At 33.7% G+C, this 20662-nt stretch overlaps 1 protein-coding gene across 4 annotated transcripts in view; it reads left to right on the forward strand.

Moving 5' to 3' along the window:
- The first annotated feature begins 7890 nt into the window (after positions 1-7890).
- The window catches only part of LOC128556929 (uncharacterized), a 31309-nt gene continuing 18537 nt past the window's right edge, over positions 7891-20662 (forward strand). The window contains exons 1-2 of one of the 4 annotated variants that reach the window (XM_053542948.1): positions 7891-8063; positions 18793-18937. The gene's annotated coding sequence lies outside the window, so the exon portion shown is untranslated. The remainder of the gene's footprint in view (positions 8064-18792; positions 18938-20662) is intronic. The other 3 variants (XM_053542940.1, XM_053542952.1, XM_053542955.1) reach the window with 3 other exon arrangements.

Consider the following 20662-nt stretch of genomic DNA (forward strand, 5'->3'; position numbering starts at 1 on the left):
AAATAATAACAACAAATAATTCAATATTTTTGCTGAATGATGTACGTATCTCAGTATTATTCTGAAGCGCTTGATTTTCTTTACATCCTTTATAGCCACAGAGGTAAATCCGGAATGGATTTCAATAATCTGATACATGTAAACGTAACTAGGTATTTGGAAAAATGCACACATATTAATATCTTGCCTCACATAATCATTTTTTCGACAAAATAAAAATGGGAATATAACAACTGATTCATTCTCAAACTTCATTTAGGACAAATGCATTATACTTTGTGATCAAACTTTCACTGTCGATAACAATAAGGTAAACAGTCCATATAAAGATGACCAACGCGCCATATATTACATGGGAGTATTTCTACGTGAATGTTCATAAAGCCACTTATTTCTGTTTAAAACACACAAAAAATTACAGCAGTTAGATTATCATGTCAATGATGCCTACGACCGTAGTTTCCAAGTATTGAAAGTGTGTGAAGTCGGCGAGAAGTTCAACATTCGACATTGGAATAAAGAACGACATTGCAAATTCAAAGCGTGAAGTTAGCGAGAGGTTAAACATTCGACATAAGACATCCGAAACAAGAACGTCATTGGACATTCAAACTTTCTTATTTCGAATGTCCTATGTCATTATGAATTCGAATATCCAATGTCGTTCAGGGTTTGAAAGTCCAAGGTCATTATGAATTCGAATGTACAATGTCGTTCTTGTTTCGAATGTCCAATGTCGTTCTGGTTTCAAATGTCCACTGTCGCTCTGGGTTTGATTCTCCAATGTGGTTCTTGTTTCGAAATTCCAATGTTGTTCTGGGTTTGAATGTCCAATCTAGTTCTGGGTTCGAATGTCCAATGTCGTTCTGGATTCAAATGTCCAATGTCGTTGTGAGATTGAATGTCAATTGTCGTTCTTGTTTCGAATACTAGTATCCAATGTCGTTTTGGATTTGAATGTCAGATGTCGTTCTAGGTTTGAATGTCCAATGTCGTTCTTGTTTCGAATGTCCAATGTCAAATGTTTAACTTCTCGCCAACTTCAATCATTGAATGTCCAATGTCGTTCTTGTTTCGAATGTCCAATGTCGAATGTTTAACTTCTCGCCAACTTCAATCATTGAATGTCCATTGTCGTTCTCTATTCCAATGTTGTCCAATGTGTCGCTAACTTCACACACTTTATATATCTGTCATCTTGTTGTGGTTTCTTTTTTATTTATTCTAGCATAAAAGTACTGTTCTTGTCACTTGTGAACAGGAGAGTACATGTGTGATAACAGAGAGATTCTCGCGCTCACATGCTGTTAAAAACACGTTTTATATAATATTATGCGCACTACGTGGCAAAGCGTAAACATATTACGGAAATGACGTCAACGTGATAAAACAACGCAAATATTCCCGTGCATTTCATGATTATGTACTGGCGTCGATGGTCAATATATTCATTTATTAGCTTTTTACGCGTTTTATGCTATAATAGCATAAACGCATGTTCATTTCGTGTTATAATATGTTCAGAATCCCTCTGGATACGTTGGTAGCCTCGCCCTACTGGGATCTGGTACCAACCAAAGCCTCGGGATTCTGCAGATGTTATAATATTGGGTTTTATGCTGCCATTTGTGCATAATAAACCTGTTTATTTTTCATGGACCCCTTTTCCAGTAAAGAGGTCGCGACGAGAACAGTATTTTAGTATTCAGTCGTGCGCTAGTTGTTTCCCTTTGTATTTTAGACGCAATTTGTAATGAAAAAAAGCGTGAATTTCGTTTTTAGATTTGCTGCGTTTGCATAGCTATTTCAATCCACGTCAGCAATGGAACAACATAGACTTTCACTAAATTTATCCTACCCGCCCATGCCCATATTTGTTGATATTGCTTATAACTTAATTGTGAATCAGAAATCTTTGCTGCTTCTGTCCATCTGTTTCTCAGGTTCCTGCATAATAGATCTGTTTCAAATCATGGAATACGCCATAAAAGAACAGGACAATAGCAGAAAGTGGTATTTCCACAAACAACACACACATCTATATTGATTGATTAATAATTTGGTCATGTAATAAAGTTTACGATCATTCTTTGGGAGGATGTATCAATAAAGTTTACGATCATTCTTTGAGAGGCTGTATCAATAAAATTTACGATCATTCTTTGAGAGGATGTATCAATTGAGTTTTCGATCATTCTTTGAGAGGATGTATCAAAATAATGACATGGATTTTGTGAGATTATTTCTATGAGAGCTACTTTGAAATGAAATGGAATACCCACACGATCAGGCACTTTAATGACAGTGTTGTTAGTAAATGTCGTTCGTTAATGTACTGTTGAACGCCAGAAATTCAAACTTATTAACGTTATTTTTTGTCACGGCTTCGTAACGTTTTCATATATACTGATTCTAATCTGAAAACGCACTTTGGGAGTAGAATAGTACCAAAGCCAAATACATTAATTTTAAAGTAACAGTTTTTCTCGGAAGTAATATTTTAATTTAGAATGGTATGAAATAAATTGAATAGTCATGTTTGTGTTAGTGTTCTGTGTAGGGAAAGGGAATAGCCTAGTAGCCTTGTTTAATGGTACACCACTTTGAAAAGCTGTCGACTACCGACAATGGTATATATTTGTTCGAGGAAAATGTCATGAGCCTCATCAGTGTTACCAGAAGCCTTGTCATAGTTTGTCGGCTTATAGGTCTCAATTGTAAGTCTGCATTTGTGTTTAATGAATGCTTACAATCCCTCGGCCGAAATTGGCTAGATGCCACTAAATAATTCGGTCGAGGACCGAGGGCCAAGGCATTTGTAGAATACTGTTTAAATATTAGTTCATACTAACTTATTAAAAACAAAATGGCATTCCAGCCTAGTCGGGTGTGCTGTCTAAGTTACTGTGTCATTACCTGACGTCGAATATGGACCTCAATTTATGCTATTAGATGATGTCATAGGTTGAAGGCAGTAGGGTTCGGTAGTCTGTGGACTCGATGTGATATCTGTTTTCAGTTACTTTGCTCAATGGCAGGTCTGGTATGATTTGCTCGACCCCACGATACGTGAATTTTTTCATTTGACTGTACATGCGTTTGTTTTACAGTGCAGACCTATCTTCGGGACCTTAGTTGCATAAATAGTCAGTGACATGAGTAAAGTGTACCAATATTACCTGTATGTCTCGGTCCCCTGCATCTTTCCTTCATACGGTGCATTTGATTATAATGAACAATGTTATTTCAAATTAATTCATAACACTTTTATATAAAGTGTATATAAATGCACTTACATTTTCTTTGGTGTCCTTCTGCTCCCACAAGTTTGCAAAGTTAGGCATGGCAATTTTACGAAATAGTTACAGATAAATGATAGTCATAGAGTATTGATTAAGAAATAATATATCTCATCGGTGATTTATCGCTGAATAAATCACTGTTTGGAGTTCAGATGCGAAGGAATTATATCACGAGGGCGCAGCCCGAGTGATATAATGCTACGCATCTGAACGACAAACAGTGATTTATTCAAGAGCAAATCACTAAATGAGATATATTATTTCGATTCTAACACGTTATTAAGGACTTTAAAGTACATCCTTGTCGGCATTCATTAAATATTTGCCCGTTTTCAATCGGGTTCTTTTCCAGCGCGCCGCTACGCCGCTTGACGCTATGACGTAATAATTGTGACGTCAGAACAGTGAATTGTTGTTTAATAATTCACTGTTTCCAGCCTTCTTTGTTTAATAGGAAAATGAATCGGATCGTGTTAGAATATATATATTTTAGCATGCTTGAATTCGTTCCGTTTTTCAGTATTTCGAGGAATAGTCTGAGCATTTCAATATGTTATACATTGGCTACGGAAACACGTCTCCTTCTGTCCTAGATGAAATCGGGGAAGGGGGTTTTCGTGGGCGGTTCGTATTCCGTTTGAGAAATATACAATCGAATTTGTTCAATGTGACTAAATGTAGCGGCTTTAACTTTATTATCTAATATACAGATTCGATTGTGGCATGCATAGTAATTGATGTGATGGCATCTCGTATAAGATTTGTTCATATTTGAATACATCTACATTTTGTAGTATATTTTCTTTTCTATTATCAGAATGTAAAATTTTGATTATTGTTTTCTGTTATAAGAAAGATACTTTTGTACTCTAATAACTTTTATGAAAAGTTAGTTTTTTCCCACTTTTGTAGCCATTGCTGGGGATAATTGTTCTTTCGATTAATTCAAATTTTATTCTTATTTATTTAATGTATTTTGTTTGTACCTTTGCAGTGTCGCTGGGGCAAATGAAATTAGGTTATTTTCAATGTACATCTTTAGCTGTTTGTATAGTATGTGCATTTTAAACATTATCTCACCTTGCCAGTTGCCATGAGAAATCTTTAAATAAAGTCGCGGCCTTTTCCCACTAAACTGTGTTGTAGTTTTCATTGATACTGATAATTCAGTTATAGCGAGTATGACAGACGTATATGGTCGGACGCTAACTCATCTGCCAACGGAATGATTATATCATCATCAGTCATTAATAAATTTATTCTTGGTTTCTTTTAAAATGGCCGATGATTTTGCGTCTTGCTAATGGCTGCTGGCATTCCCTGTTATATACGGTCCATTGATAAAATAAACAAAAACCAAACTATTTTATCCCTACATTTGAATAGAATCAACTGCGTAAGACATTCGTGTATCAATTTCTTATTTGATAGTTGTTAGAGCACAAATGCAAGAGTTGTATCTGTCCTTATACATCGTGGTATTGAGTACATAGATCTAATACATTGCCGATGAACCCTTTCAAACGATTGTAATCGCGTGTCCATTATGTTACATCATAGTAGTTCGCAACAGAACAAAGCTGCCATATCGTTGCATGCGTTGGTGCTGTCCATACAGCTTAAAACTATATATTCATATATTCAGATTGATTCCCTTCACAAAAAGTAAACATAGCAAGGGATTAATACATTTACCTCACTTCACGCCATGCTCTATTTGTAACCAGTCGGATGTTATGCTTTGAGTTGTAACACAATTTTGGACGTTTGTCTCATATTTTTATAGATATGACCGTAATTTTCGCATCAGCAGAGCATGTGTAACCCTGTAAACATTACCGTCGAAATTCATTTTTAAAACACGATAGTTCTTATGTTGTACCAGCCGCCAGAATTCGTTATTATCTGCTCAGGCGGCAAAATCAATTTCTTTCTCTACCATTTCGGCAAATTGTTGGACTTCAAGTCTATTTCATCGTCTTTAAAGTCGTTTTGAATTTTTTAATCCTTAACACTGAAACAAATTTCTTCTCTTGGTGAATAATGGTATTTTTATTTTTTCTAAAATGCTCTTCATCAACAAGTTGTCACGATTAGTATTTTTGACATTCGAATGGATATTCCGTACTTTCGCGGCTACTGGTACTGATGATAAACCAGGACAGATGATAAAGTCGACCACCTTGGAAATTTTCAATTGCAATCGGTTATTTATAAAATTGAACACACCATCTCATAGCAACCACTTACAACACCAACAGGTGTAAACAAAAACAAAATTGGTAAATATTCTGTATAAATAAATGACTTGCATTTATTTGTATAAAAAATGTTTATCCAAAATTACGGGTGAAGAGGGTGTTTTTTTGTGCATGCTCACTGCCGAAACATGAAGGCCTGACATTGGGTCACTTTTCATTACTTGATCAGGAATGACTGTTGCAGCTTTTTGAGAAAGTTTCAGTATAATAACACAAAGAAAAGTTTGTAAATGACAAAGTGGTCGAATTTATCATCAGTCAACGTTCAAACAGTCCCCATTTTACAAACCCCTTTCAGGGCCTCACTTCGTGTAAGTTTGCTTACTGAATATAAATTTGAATTATGTAAAGTTTTCAGCAAATGTTAAGCTTTATTTTGATACAGACCATTGATTACAATTTGCAGAAATAAAAAAGTTACAGGTAAAAAACCTCATTTTCTGTTCGGGTTTGTCATCAGTACCAGTACATGTATATTCTGTCAATGAACTGATTTACTCATATTTTGTCTGTTTTGGATTACTGCTGTACAGTTTGGTATACAGGCAGTAAAAGTTCATTAAATAAGATTTTTGCACTTCAAGGAAGAGTTGCTAGATTTGTTTTGAATAAAGAACTACAGACAAGTAAATCTGAAATGCTAAAAGAACTCGGATGGATGAAAGTTTCTGAACGATGCAAATACCATACTGGAGTAATGATATATAAAACTCAAAAAAAACATGTACCATCTTACATATCTGATATTTTAACATTTTCGAGCAATGAAATTTATGGCCTTACAGTTGTACATAATGATATTTTAATACCTAAATGTAGCCCGGGTTATATTATGGTATAACTTTGTTTTTAACGGTAGATCAAACATTATATTCTTGTAGATACATGCAATGCAGCGCACCATTCTATATCTGTCCCTGTAAATATCGTGTTGTTTTTGTTATTGATCTGTGACGTCATACGCATTTGTCTGCCTAACTGTTGTATATGCCTAACTGTGTTATTATTATCAAGGGTGGAGCGCTGTATGAAAGAAAGGAATTGTGAGTGAGAGTTCACTAAATTTCACGTGCCTGACCCCACATAACCTTGCTAACCCCGCGAAATATCTAATTTCCGCCTTACTAACATCTCTTGGTCATTGTTCTCTAAAGTGAACGGACTGATTTTGCAATCAGGTCCGATTAAAATAAATCTTTATTTATATTTGCATAAAGTGTATACTTGGATACAGGATTCTGGTAATTATTATTTTCTCGTATCAATTCTATATATTATAGTAATGTATCTCTGTATTTTATTTTATAGTAATTTTGATTTCCTGTAATGATAATCGATTGGATACATTTAGAATTTTTTATGAGTATTGTGTCCATATTTTTATAAGTTTTATCATTTTTACAGGCTCTAACAGTAATATTTTACTGTAAATCCACCACCATGGTACAATAAACTAATGAACTCCTGAGGCTGTATATTGTTCATACATGACCCCGGTCACATAAATATCGCACAAATTATATGAAAAGGTCATCTGGCTATACTAGTGCTAAAGTATGGAATATCATTCCGCAGAATATTCGTTGTGTGGATTCACTTACTTCTTTCAAAAACAAATATAGAAAATATCTATTACGATCTGATTAAGCTACAACTTTTTCTACCATTGCTATTTCTTTATCTTCTTTTGTGTTTGACTGTTTACTTGAATGATTACACTCTTTTTTACTCTGATTGATATACAAGTATACATTTTTTTTTCTAATTAAATGGAGTGTTTTTCAAGAGTGAATGTTGTATTTAAGTGTTTATCTCTTCCATTATAACATTATGGCGTGTACGGCCTTCCATAAATCGAAACCTGTTTATCCAATCGCATTTTTTTCAAGAACTATGTTAGTTCCACCAAAATATCAGACAAAAAATATATGAATAGTGATACTTTATTTAAGTAATTTTCGTGCGAATCAGATGACCCCGTGTTTACATCGTTGTCATGGCGGGAGAAATTCATTTGATGAAACTTTTTTTCAATACACATAAAATGTAGCAAATTTTGTCAAAATGCATAATGAAATACTGTAAATGCAATAAAAATATTCCATTTTAAAAAAAAATCACTTCTTGGGTTTGTTTACATGACTGACCAATCAGAACGCACAGACGCTACCTTATTCCCAGGTATACACTTACCTCATTCCCAGTAAGTCCCTGTACTTTTTTGAATTGGTGGTCTCTGACCATATGGTATAAAATTGACGTTGCTTATATTACGTCATTGAAAATAAGCAACCTAGTGACGTCATACATAAACGTCGCGTCCAAGTAACGGAGGACGTTAGTTTCTACAACAAACACAGAGCGCGTAAGCAAACATATCTCAAAGCATAATTTCAAAAGAAAACCTACTGAAACAGGTCTAGGAAAGTGGTATATTTACAGATTAAGATATCTGATATTATATTATCTGATATAAGATAAGATTAAGATAAGATAAAAGGTAAGGAAAATTGTTTATCTTTTAAAAATTGCATTTAGCGTCACTTCACAGTGATTTATACTATTACAATTTTAGAGAGAGAAAAATCTGATAAAATGATATATTTTGACAAGAGAAAATTGATAGCCTACTTTAAAGCAACTAACCCACACATTGTGAATTGTGATTTTAAAAAATATTTATCACCGAAAGGCAAAATGACGCCACTATTCCATATATCTGCATGACACTTAATGGTTGATAAGTTTCTAGTTTCCAGATTTACGGGAACATCCGAGTTTTCGCAGGTTATCTCACGCATTTTATAAAGCGTTACAACGCTTTATTTTGTAAACATTGATATAAGAGTCATTCTATATTTTCGCAACATTATCTGTCCGAGACAGAAAAAATTCTCAAAGCAGTTTAAATATATGGCATTAGAATCTGCATTGGGTGAAAATATGTGACTAATTTAGTATTTTGATGCACTTTCTAGTACCTTATTAATACTCTTCAAAAAGGAGATACTCTATTACGGGTCCAATACCTTAATATACTTTTTTGTACTTTTAAGTATATAAACTTGACATTTTTCATGGCCCCTGGTATTTTTTTAGATGTTTGAAGTAAAATTTTAAAAAACTGCAAAGTTCAATAGCTAAAAAAATACCATCAATATTTATTTGACACTTGGTCTGAATGCTAATGTACATACAGTTGGAAATTCGGGAAAAGTTCATCACTTAATTTACTTCCAAAGTTTGTACCCAACTTTTATGTCCCTCATGTAACAGAAAGCTGTTCAATCAAAATAACAGCTGATCCTTCTGTTATATAATCTATGCATTGCTGCCATTTGGAAGAGTATCATTTTTTCAAGATAACATTTGAGGTGCCACGGAGAACATTCGTTTATCTTTATCGAGGAAATACCATTTGAAAGTTGGTAAGTAGATGCTTATTTTTCCTGTCACTCTTGTAACAGTAATAATTCATTACAATGAAATACATTCGAGGCTTCATTACTGTAAGGTAGGTGTTTCAAAAGCCACAATTCCAAAAATAACACGTCGGGCATCCCTAAGGGATCCATTATTATTTTTAATATGCAAATACGCAAAATAATTCACTCCTGTAACAGTCACTCATACATGTGTTTTTCTAGAAAATGATTCTTCTTTGTTTATTCTGCATAGCTTGTTCAATGTATGTTTTGAAACAGGTCAGGTCCCTTCACTCTGGACGAAGAGTATCATAACCCCTATTCCCAAAGCAAGTTGTAATGACAAAAGAGATCCGCTCTCTTACCGTGGTATATCACTAGCTGCTACAATGTATAAAATGTATTCTGGTATTTTGAATAACCATATTGTATCCTGGACTGATGAAAGAGATGTTATTGTTGAAGAGCAAAATGGCTTTCGAAGTAAGCGTAGCACTGTAGATCACATCTCTAGTTTGACAAATATCATTGATACACGCAAGAAAAACCGTCTCTCAATTTTTTGTGCTTTCATTGATTTCAAAAAGGCCTTCGATTCCATTAACAGAAACCGCCTTTGGCAAAAATTAATTGAAATTGGTATATCAACCAAAATGCTATCGGCAGTAAGATCTCTTTACAGTAATATCTCTTCATGTGTACGACTTAATGGATATTTTACTGACTGGTTTTCTGTCAATACAGGCTTACGTCAAGGCTGTTCATTGTCTACTGTTCTTTTTAATATCTACATTAATGATCTTGCATTAATGTTGAAAGGTACAGAGAAAGGTGTCTATATTGATAATCAAAAGGTGTGTATTTTGCTTTATGCGGATGACATTGTCTTGATTGCTGAAAATGAAGCTGATTTGCAATTCATGTTAAATATGTTAAATGATTGGTGTAAAATTAATTGTATGTCTGTTAATACCAGCAAGAGCAATATTGTACATTTTAGACCTACCTCTGTTCAAAGATCTGATTATTTATTTGTATGTGGTGAATCAAAATTAGATTATGTCAGTCAGTATTTGTACCTTGGTATTATGTTGACAGAACACCTTGATTATAATGTAACAGCAAAGGTTGTTGCCCAGAGTGCTGGACGTGCCCTGGGTCTTCTCATTGCTCGCTTTAAAAACAATGGAGGCTTACCATATGATGTATACACAAAACTTTATTATTCAATTGTTGTCCCAATTATAACATATGGCTCCTCAATTTGGGGAACTAAGGTATTTTCATGTATAAATGCAGTCCACCACCGGGCCATGAGATTCTACCTTGGAACAGGAAAATATACACCAAATGTGGCTGTTTATGGTGAAATGGGTTGGAAGCCAATCCTTATAGATCAGTGGACTTCAGTATGTAATCATTGGTATCGCTGTCTGAGTTATGAAAATACACGTATAAATAAAAAGATCTTTAGCTGGTCCTGTAAGAAAGGTAACTCAAGATGTAAGAACTGGCCATTTATTGTTAAAGAAAAATTTAAGTGTTTAGAGTTAAATGACTTCTTGCAATTACCTTTCTCAAGAAAACGCTTAATTGAAACTATGTCTACTGTTTTGTTAAATACTCATTTAGAAAAATGGTCTACTGACATTTCAAGATTAACTGGTGTCAATGGTGCTGGTCAAAATAAGTTACGAACCTACAGAATGTTTAAGAATGAGTGTAATGTAGAACCTTATTGTAAGTTGCTTATGCCTTTCTCTCATAGATCTGCATTGTCTAGTTTCAGGTGCGGTGTTGCACCCATTAGACTCGAAACGGGTCGTTACGAAGGTTTAACAGAAAATCAACGATTGTGCCCATTTGGTTGTAATGCTGTAGAATCAGAGATACATGTTATTCTATGCTGTCCGCTTTATACTGTTGAACGAAGACTTCTATTAGATAAGGTTACTTCTATATTTGTAAACTTTGAGAGTCTAAATGACAATGATAAACTGGTTCTGTTATTCACACATCCAAATTTGATAAGAATAGTTGCAAAAACCTGTTATGATATACTTAAAAAAAGAAGTAATACTTTATATAATATAAATACAGTTTAATGCACCTGTATATATAGGCTTTTATTTATTTATAAATTTTTTTTTACTAAACTGTATGTAGATTCTTTTAAATAATTACAGTATTTTAGTGTTAAGTAAGAGATATCTGCTAATCTGTTCTCTACCAATCTGATTGGTGGGGATACTTGATTCTTTAAGCCATTTTTTACTAGCGCACATTTAGTGCACCTGTCTAATCTGGTTCAGTGTCTTATAACCCTTTTTTTAATTAAATTTTAGGACACATCTTTGTGTTATGATTAGCAGACATGTCTTGCTTTTTACTGTAATATATGAGAATTGATTAAATTGATAACTATGGTGATAAATTGAAGAGAAATGCCGTGTGGTGGGTGACGTGGATTTGGTCGTCTGGTGTCTCTGTATGGCCAGTTAGGGGACTGCAGTGTTCTCTTATCAACTACAACAATTGCGGTGTGGTGGATGGGAGGATGCTGTGGTTCTGTTCCTGGTGGCTTGGATCTGCTGGCTTTATCGCTTGTTGGACCACTTGCATTGGCTGTCACACGGTGGTGCTCTTTAGATTATCATTAGAAACATATATTGAATAATGTGAAATATGTGATATGTAGAAATTTTATAAATATAGTCTCTTGTAATTCAAATTTGAGTGGCCATTTACTTGTGTTTTATTATGTATATGTCATGTTTTTATACTGTAAACATGTAAATGGATGAGACTGAAATAAATAAATAAATAAACAATATATGTATAACGGCCATTTTTATCACATTCAAGACGCAAACTGTTACAGGAATGAAATTATTTGCAAAACAGCGAATAAATTAAAACTATATGAAGAGTAGATCTAGTTAACTTCAAACATTGTTTCAATTATTTCATAATACAAATAAAAAAAACATAGCTCAGCAAGCATAGCGCTAGATTAACGTCAAGGAGCGAACTCATTAATATAATTTTACAAGAGACGACACGGTAATGTCAAATGCTGAACTACAGAAAACTTTCTGCCTCCAAATGGATTCGGATTCAGGTCATAGGCGAGTGTAATTGATTGTTAACCCATAAAGTTAAATGATGAAGCAGTTAAGACTAATGATAAAGTTGTGCATGAAGATCAAGAACCTAGAAAGACATCATGTACACAAGTGGTGGAGACACATGAACGAGATTTTCCAGGTGAGTCGGCAGAGAACTGAGTAGTAACACATGGGTCAGTAGAGCTTGAAGATCAAAAACCCATAGATATTACAGGTCAACAGTAGTTGCGGAAGTGCAAGAAGATACAATACCTGTGGTTACGGACAAAGCAAAAGCGATGCATAAACAAGCAGTGAGAATTACGAACAAAATTAGACAATCTTAAACAGAAAAATCAGTAAGAGAACACAAAATAGTTCCTGAAGTAGGTGACAGATAAACACATTAAAAATGCCTGTAGATCACTAACAAACACCTTTGACACTTAAATTTGAAATGCACGAAGAACCGGAACACAATACTTAAAAGATGTACAACAAATATATATTGTACATGCAAATAAAAAGACTGAAAATCAGATACCAGAGTTGACACAACACATGGATGGGCTAGCAGACAGTGGTGTCAGATACACAAGAAATTCCAGGAAGTATAAAACCAAAACCGTTACCAGATGAACCAGAAATAATAAATGAAACAGTTGCATCGGTTCTGATGTTATAGAGCCCAAAGAGATGAAAGGCAGTTGTAACACATGGAATCGTAAAGCCTGAAAAACTATAGCCTGCAGAATAACATGAAAAAAAACCTGAACAACATAACACGGTTGGACGGAAGAAGGCAAACCGTTGAAATAGCCTAGGCTTCAAGAGAAAAACAAAACGCTGAATTTGAACATATCCAAAGTAAATAAATCACCGTTACCCAAGACTTAAGGTCATGTGATGGATAAAATATGCTATGGCAAAGTATGATAAACGACCTTACTCACGTGTATTTGAAGAAGATTGTGAAACATCATATGAAGAAAGATTTTAAAGAAACAACAACATTTTCACTTAGCTTCAGAGTGTGATGGACATTAATTTATAAAGAAAACATACTTGGAATGAGTAGCACACATTTATTATAAAACAAATGAAAACATTTTGAATAATCTTTCATAAAACATCATGAAAAGGTAAAAAGTAAATATATAAGCAGTATATGGTGATTGTTAGGACAGCGTATTGAGCTGGTTATTCAATTTTCTTTCTTGTGCGTTAAAAAGAAGATTAATCGTACTTAAACATTTAATGCTATCTCACTGAACACATGATATTGATTCAGCGTTGATGCAAAGTTGATGCTTGATTACCTGTCATCAACGTTGAATCATTCATGTGTTTCGACCGCCATAAGTACTTGCTCGGCAGTCTAAAGGTAATTCTTCGAATGTCAATTCAAAAGTCAATCGTTGGTATCATGGTCAGAGTACTTGAACTCTCTGAGATGTTCTTGAGTGTCTCCCATCTAACTAAGAGTCCAGTTAACTGGTCCTTCCCAGGAGAAAGGGATTTGCGTGTATCAGTGCTATTAACCGGACATGTTAAAGAACTAGACGGGCTGGGCTATGTTAGCCAGATTTCTACCTGTCTCTCTCTTTATCTCGCTCTGTGTCTGACCTAGTAGAGGATATGAATTTGTCGTGGTGGGTGGCTATCTTTGTATGTAAAATGTATTTAAACGTGTTTACCTTGAAAAGAGCGCTATGTAAATCTGGTATAATATAATGATAATAATATGTCACTAGTGTTACAGTAAATAACATGTCATATTGTTATCATTTTATTTACCTGTACAATCATTATGATCAATTAAATTACAGTTTAACAAGATATAAGTATCTTTTTTAGCTCGACCATTCGAAGAATAGTCTAGCTATTCTACTCACCCTGGCGTCGGCGTCGGCGTCACACCTTGGTTAAGTTTTTGCATGCAAGTACATACAGCTATCATTTAAAGGCATATAGCTTTGAAACTTACTTTTTCTTTTTCTAGGTCAATTACCAACCTCACTGGGTCGAGTCCCATAACTCTGACATGTATTTTGTGCAAATTATGCCCCCTTTTGGACTTAGAAAATTCTGGTTAAAGTTTTACATGCAAGTTGCTATCTCCAAAACTAATGCAGATATTGAAATGAAACTTCACATGTGTCTTCGGGGTTATAAAACTAGTTGATAGCAGCAAGTCCCGTAACTCTGACCTTCATTTTGGCCAAATTATGCCCCCTTTTGGACTTAGAAAATTCTGGTTAAAGTTTTGCGTGCAAGTATATACAGCTATTACTAAAAGGCATATAGATTTGAAACTTATTTTTTCTTTTTCTAGATCAATTACCAACCTCACTGGGTCAAGTCCCATAACTCTGACATGTATTTTGGGCAAATTATGCCCCCTTTTGGACTAAGAAAATTCTTGTTAAAGTTTTACATGCAAGTTACTATCTCCAAAACGAATGCAGATATTGAATTGAAACTTCACATGTGTCTTCGAGGTTATAAAGCTAGTTGATAGCAACAAGTCCCATAACTCTGACCTTCATTTTGGCCAAATTATGCCCCCTTTTGGACTTAGAAAATTCTGGTTAAAGTTTTCGTGCAAGTTGCTATCTCCAAAACTAATGCAGATATTGAAATGAAACTTCACATGTGTCTTCGGGGTTATAAAACTAGTTGATAGCAGCAAGTCCCATAACTCTGACCTTCATTTTGGCCAAATTATGCCCCCTTTTGGACTTAGAAAATTCTGGTTAAAGTTTTGCGAGCAAGTATATACAGCTATTACTAAAAGGCATAAAGATTTGAAACTTATTTTTTCTTTTTCTAGATCAATTACCAACCTCACTGGGTCAAGTACCATAACTTTGACATGTATTTTGGGCAAATTATGCCCCCTTTTGGACTTAGAAAATCTTGGTTAAAGTTTTGCGTGCAAGTACATACAGCTATTACTAAAAGGCATATAGATTTGAAACTTATTTTTTCTTTTTCTAGATCAATTACCAACCTCACTGGGTCAAGTCCCATAACTCTGACATGTATTTTGGGCAAATTATGCCCCCTTTTGGACTAAGAAAATTCTTGTTAAAGTTTTACATGCAAGTTACTATCTCCAAAACGAATGCAGATATTGAATTGAAACTTCACATGTGTCTTCGAGGTTATAAAGCTAGTTGATAGCAACAAGTCCCATAACTCTGACCTTCATTTTGGCCAAATTATGCCCCCTTTTGGACTTAGAAAATTCTGGTTAAAGTTTTCGTGCAAGTTGCTATCTCCAAAACTAATGCAGATATTGAAATGAAACTTCACATGTGTCTTCGGGGTTATAAAACTAGTTGATAGCAGCAAGTCCCATAACTCTGACCTTCATTTTGGCCAAATTATGCCCCCTTTTGGACTTAGAAAATTCTGGTTAAAGTTTTGCGAGCAAGTATATACAGCTATTACTAAAAGGCATATAGATTTGAAACTTATTTTTTCTTTTTCTAGATCAATTACCAACCTCACTGGGTCAAGTACCATAACTTTGACATGTATTTTGGGCAAATTATGCCCCCTTTTGGACTTAGAAAATCTTGGTTAAAGTTTTACATGCAAGTTACTATCTCCAAAACAAATGCAGATATTGAATTGAAACTTCACATGTGCCTTCAGGGTTAAAAAAACTAATTGATAGCAGCAAGTTCCATAACTCTGACCTTCATTTTGGTCAAATTATGTCCCCTTTTGAACTTAAAACTCTATTGGTATTTAACCTTTTTTGGGTAATATTTTCCTGCTTCTGGGACAATATTTCGAATAGTCGAGCTTGGCTGTCTTATGGACAGCTCTTGTTTATAGTTAATGTCGTTTCAATCTGATATATTTCTTTGAATTTCTGTTACAACAGAATGGCGTTAAACATACCTCTCCATATCTATCACTTCTTATACTATTACATAACAGTATATATGGAAGAGTTATATTAAATGTTTTAAATACATGGTCGTAAATTTTGTTTGTTATGTTTTACAGAATGGTTATATCTTTCAAAACTAATCAAAATATTGTTTGACTTTCTAAATAAGAACATTTTATCTAGATTTTCTAGTAAAATTTCTCTCCTGTAATAGACAGTGTCCTTGGCGTAACACATAATTATTGCAGTTATGAAAAAACACGAGATTGTAAATCCTTTTTAAAAAACATTTTCGCTGTTTTCAGTACGGGACATGTTTCGCATTTGTTGAGCAATTATTATAATTTTATAGTAACTGTTCTTAGTTTTCTGTTTAAAGGTCACTGCCATAGTAAAAAGGTGTCCTTCCTGATACACGCATGTCCCTGCTGTAACATTGTATATATCTTCGATTATAATTTCCACTGTTCTTCTTGTTCCTATAACCTTAGTACTTTGGAACATCAGAGTTTTCCTTTCACAAAAGCATTGGTTGAAAATTGATCCATTGACCGAATTAAAAGTACAATTAATATTTTAACTATGAAATAAATTTGTTTTTAAAAATATCATCTGAAAACTATCGCAATTTTGTTTTGTGATACATATAAGACGTAGATGTTATCTTTTCTATAAAACAAATCTCAAACTGTCATATTGTTATGGTCTGAACGTGTTTACTGTATCTTATGATAAAGTATCAGTCACTGATATATTTGTTACAGGAGGGAAAACATGTTGGTTCTGTCTTCAGAATATGTTCTGTTTTGGTAAAACGAAGAGGTATTAAGCTTGCATTCAGTTAAATTTACATTGAGATATGTTCTATTTATTAAATCCACCAGATGAAACAACAAATGATGATGGTTAATTTTCAAAAGTTACAAGCTACAAAATCTTGCGAAAATATAAAATGACTCATAAATATAGAACGAGACGCGACAGTATTTTATGACACTTTCATCACGCGGGCAGCAAACCATATACTGTGCATGCGTTAATTAATAATAGAGCGGATAAGTATCTATAGGTATCGCACAGTATTGTGTCGTTTTTGATTTTAAAAAAAAAAACAACTATAAGTAGCTCTCTCGTTTAGAGTAAAGATATACGCTAGATATCAATAGATGGCTTGACGGCGCAGTAGGTTGAGTGGATGGATATGTATTCATTTCATAGTGATAGTTTTGACGGTTCGGACCTTGATTCGACCGACATTTATTTTGCATTACATACTTTGTGCAAAATTGTTTTTCCCTGATTTCGAATTCATTCTTTTGTTTCCTATTTTTGTATAAAATAGATATTATCTTCAACGCTGTCGATATTGAAATTATGCCCGGGCAATACTTTAATTAAAGTGTACGCGTGTTGTAAATTTTTAAAACTAACCCGTACAGGAAAGAACTTTGTTTTTGTTGAATCGTATTGATCATGCAACTACTATGCAAAGTGCCTGATATTACTTGCCTGACCTGATATAAAATTAAGCTCCTCCCATATTGATGGACTAGTTTTTACATCAGTTATTTTCCACATCGAATTTTACTACAGAATCCTGTTTTGACTTTTTTCTAAACAGATTCTGTAATCTCAACTCATTTCCTTAAATATACAAGTCTCCACATTTATCACACAGACAATAATCACTTAATGACATCTATTGTAACGTTCTCCGTGACATCACAATGTGTACATGTCATTAGATCAATTCTTGGAAAGATTTACAATACACTTGACAATGTACTTATTCTTGAGTTATGCCTAATTTAAGGCATCCAATTTCTGAGTCTGGAACTGGAAGTGAAATTTTCAGCGCTTTGGACATGTATTTGTCTGAGTCATATGTTTAATTATGTGGAAATAAAGCATGTTTTGACTTATTCAAGAGGATGGTTTTTCTTTATTTTTGCACACATTAGTGTTTGAAACTATTTTTTTGGCATTGCAGTATTTTTCAAATTATCGGGAAATTTATTTTGGTAAATCAACATTTACTTTCAGTCATTTATTAACCCGGTAAGTCACATACTGTAGGCGAAGCTTAAATTTGTCAACAAAAATAATTTCAAACACTAAATAGGTTAGTGTTTATTAGTAAGCATTTATCTAATTAAATTGGTCGCGCGGCTGCGCCGCGCCACACCAATTAAATTTAATAAATGTTTACCAGTAAACTCTAACCTATACTAAGAGTTTATTTATTATTATTTTTTTAAGAATATCAGAAAGTCAATATTGTCGAAGTTGAAATCAGTATGACTGCCGTATTGTTCGGTTCAAGTGTTTCAGGGGCGGATGAATTTTCAAATCCATACTAAAATATGAAATTTATTAATTTTTGCTTCAGAAGTCAACTTTTACGAAATAAGGTATGAGGACATATGTTGTTCTAGGTAGGTTGTATGAGTTTCATGATAAATAGAATAACAGACAACTGTCTTTTGATATCAATATTATCAGGCTCGGCAGATATGTGCGGTAGTTCCAGCCCATATCAACATTGACCTGATAACACTGATATCAAACGACAGTACCCTGCTATTCTCTATTTATATGCAATAGTTATATCGCTACATCGCTATTAAGCAATAATGTACGCAACATTACAGAATATTCATATGTGCAAGACAATAGTGTGCTGACTTCATTTTATATTATTGTTTTATTTAGTTACATTTTCAAAACGCCATTACACTACGCGATACCTATACTTGTACGCTCTATTGATTACCACGTTCTGTTTGCAAGGTGCTCGCTGAAGGCCGGGGAACCGGAAAACCTTTATCAGAAATGGTAGACGAATGTTAGTATAGGATAGACAACGATTTTGAACAGAATTCGGTGAAAAATACATTGTCAGAACATTAAATCTGCAACATACAGGTAAATATAGGTAAAGTAAACGTTTGATTTTCTACATTCTCACAACCCGATTTGTGGGTTAGTCGCTTTAAAAAAAGTGTGCTAAGTGAATTTTGATAGAATGATATTCCATATTTTAGCACCAGTGTGACAATCTAACTTTCTCATATAATTTGTGCTATATTTTGGTATTACAAGATGTGACAAGCCATGACAAAATGGTCCCAAATGACATTTTTATGGAAACTGAGTTTTTCATATATTCTGAACTGTAGATGTGTCCTTAACATAAATTCAAAATTTTAGACCTGCATGTTTTAAAATAACAAAATTACAGCATTTTTTGTACAATAACTTCCCACCGCAATCTTGCACGTTTTGTTAAATAATAATGACAAATACTAAAATCATGTACTTTTATCATTTATTTCAATATCATATTTTGCCATTAATATTAAAAGCATTTAACATGATTAGCACAGTTGATAATGCCTTCTTGCTGTAAATATGCTATTTCATATTCAAAAAATGTCATAATTCAAGTTTCCATAGCAACAAAATACAACTATTACTTTAAATGTCAATTCAACAAACATTTTAGCCTACTTTTGGAGCAAAAAAAAAATGTAAATTTATAAAATATATATTAGTTCTCCTGAAGAACAAGAATTTGTGGGGTTTTTTTTCTGATTTATATTCATCTCAAAAATATCTAAAAGCAATTCCATAAATATCTAATATAAATTTGTAATGTGTCATTCAACTTCAAATGTAAGATGCATTGCTCAATGACAGTGTCAATTGAATATTAAAAGTATCAGTGATGATTATATAACATTAAATTGTTTACATAATTATATTCAAAGGTCATATTACTCTGCTATGAAAGCAGATATACTTAATACTTAAGTTCTGTTTCCATGGCAACAACATTTTTTATAAAATAAAGAATTCTTTTTATTTCCTTCATATTTTACATAAATTTTCAAGTAAAAGTATCATTTCAAAATATTCTTCCTGGAGGGTAGCTTTTTTCAACTTACATAGTTGCATAAAATATATCTTCACTAAAATATTTAATATTAAGGTAATTACTTCAAATGTAGAAAATCATCAATAAATACATTAAACTTTGCTTATTTTAAATCAACTGTGTATGTAGAGCTACACTCATATTATAATTAGTTACTGCTGATGATATGATAAATCAATGAATAAATCAGCCACGCCATGAGAAAACTAACATAGTGCATTTGCGACCAGCATAGATTCAGACCAGCATGCGCATCCGCGCAGTTCGGTCAGGATCCATGCTGTTCGCTAACGCTTTCTCTAATTGCAATAGGCATTGAAAGCAAACAGCATGGATCCTGACCAGATTGCTCGGATGTCTGGGTCCATGCTGGTCGCAAATGAACTAAGTTGGTTTTCTCATGGTGCGGCTCGAATGTATTATTAAAGTGGCAGGGGCCAGTTACGCATTTGGCCCGGGTACGTTTTTTAAACAAAATAGAGGAACTTTACAGGCATATACATTCAACTGGTTATTTATGATGTTTATAGAACTAAGGATTTCTGCGTACGAGTAATTATTGTGTAAAATGAATATGTGCTTGAAGGTTAAAGGTCAGTAATTCAAATCCTTCTTTGTTTCATATAAAAAACGACAAATTCAGGTCGTCTTTACGTATCTTTAGAGAACATCACTTTTTCCTACACCTATTTTTCATGAAAGTTCTATCACAAATTAACGAAA

This window comes from Mercenaria mercenaria, chromosome 1 (assembly GCF_021730395.1).
Source record: "Mercenaria mercenaria strain notata chromosome 1, MADL_Memer_1, whole genome shotgun sequence".
NCBI lineage: Eukaryota > Metazoa > Mollusca > Bivalvia > Venerida > Veneridae > Mercenaria > Mercenaria mercenaria.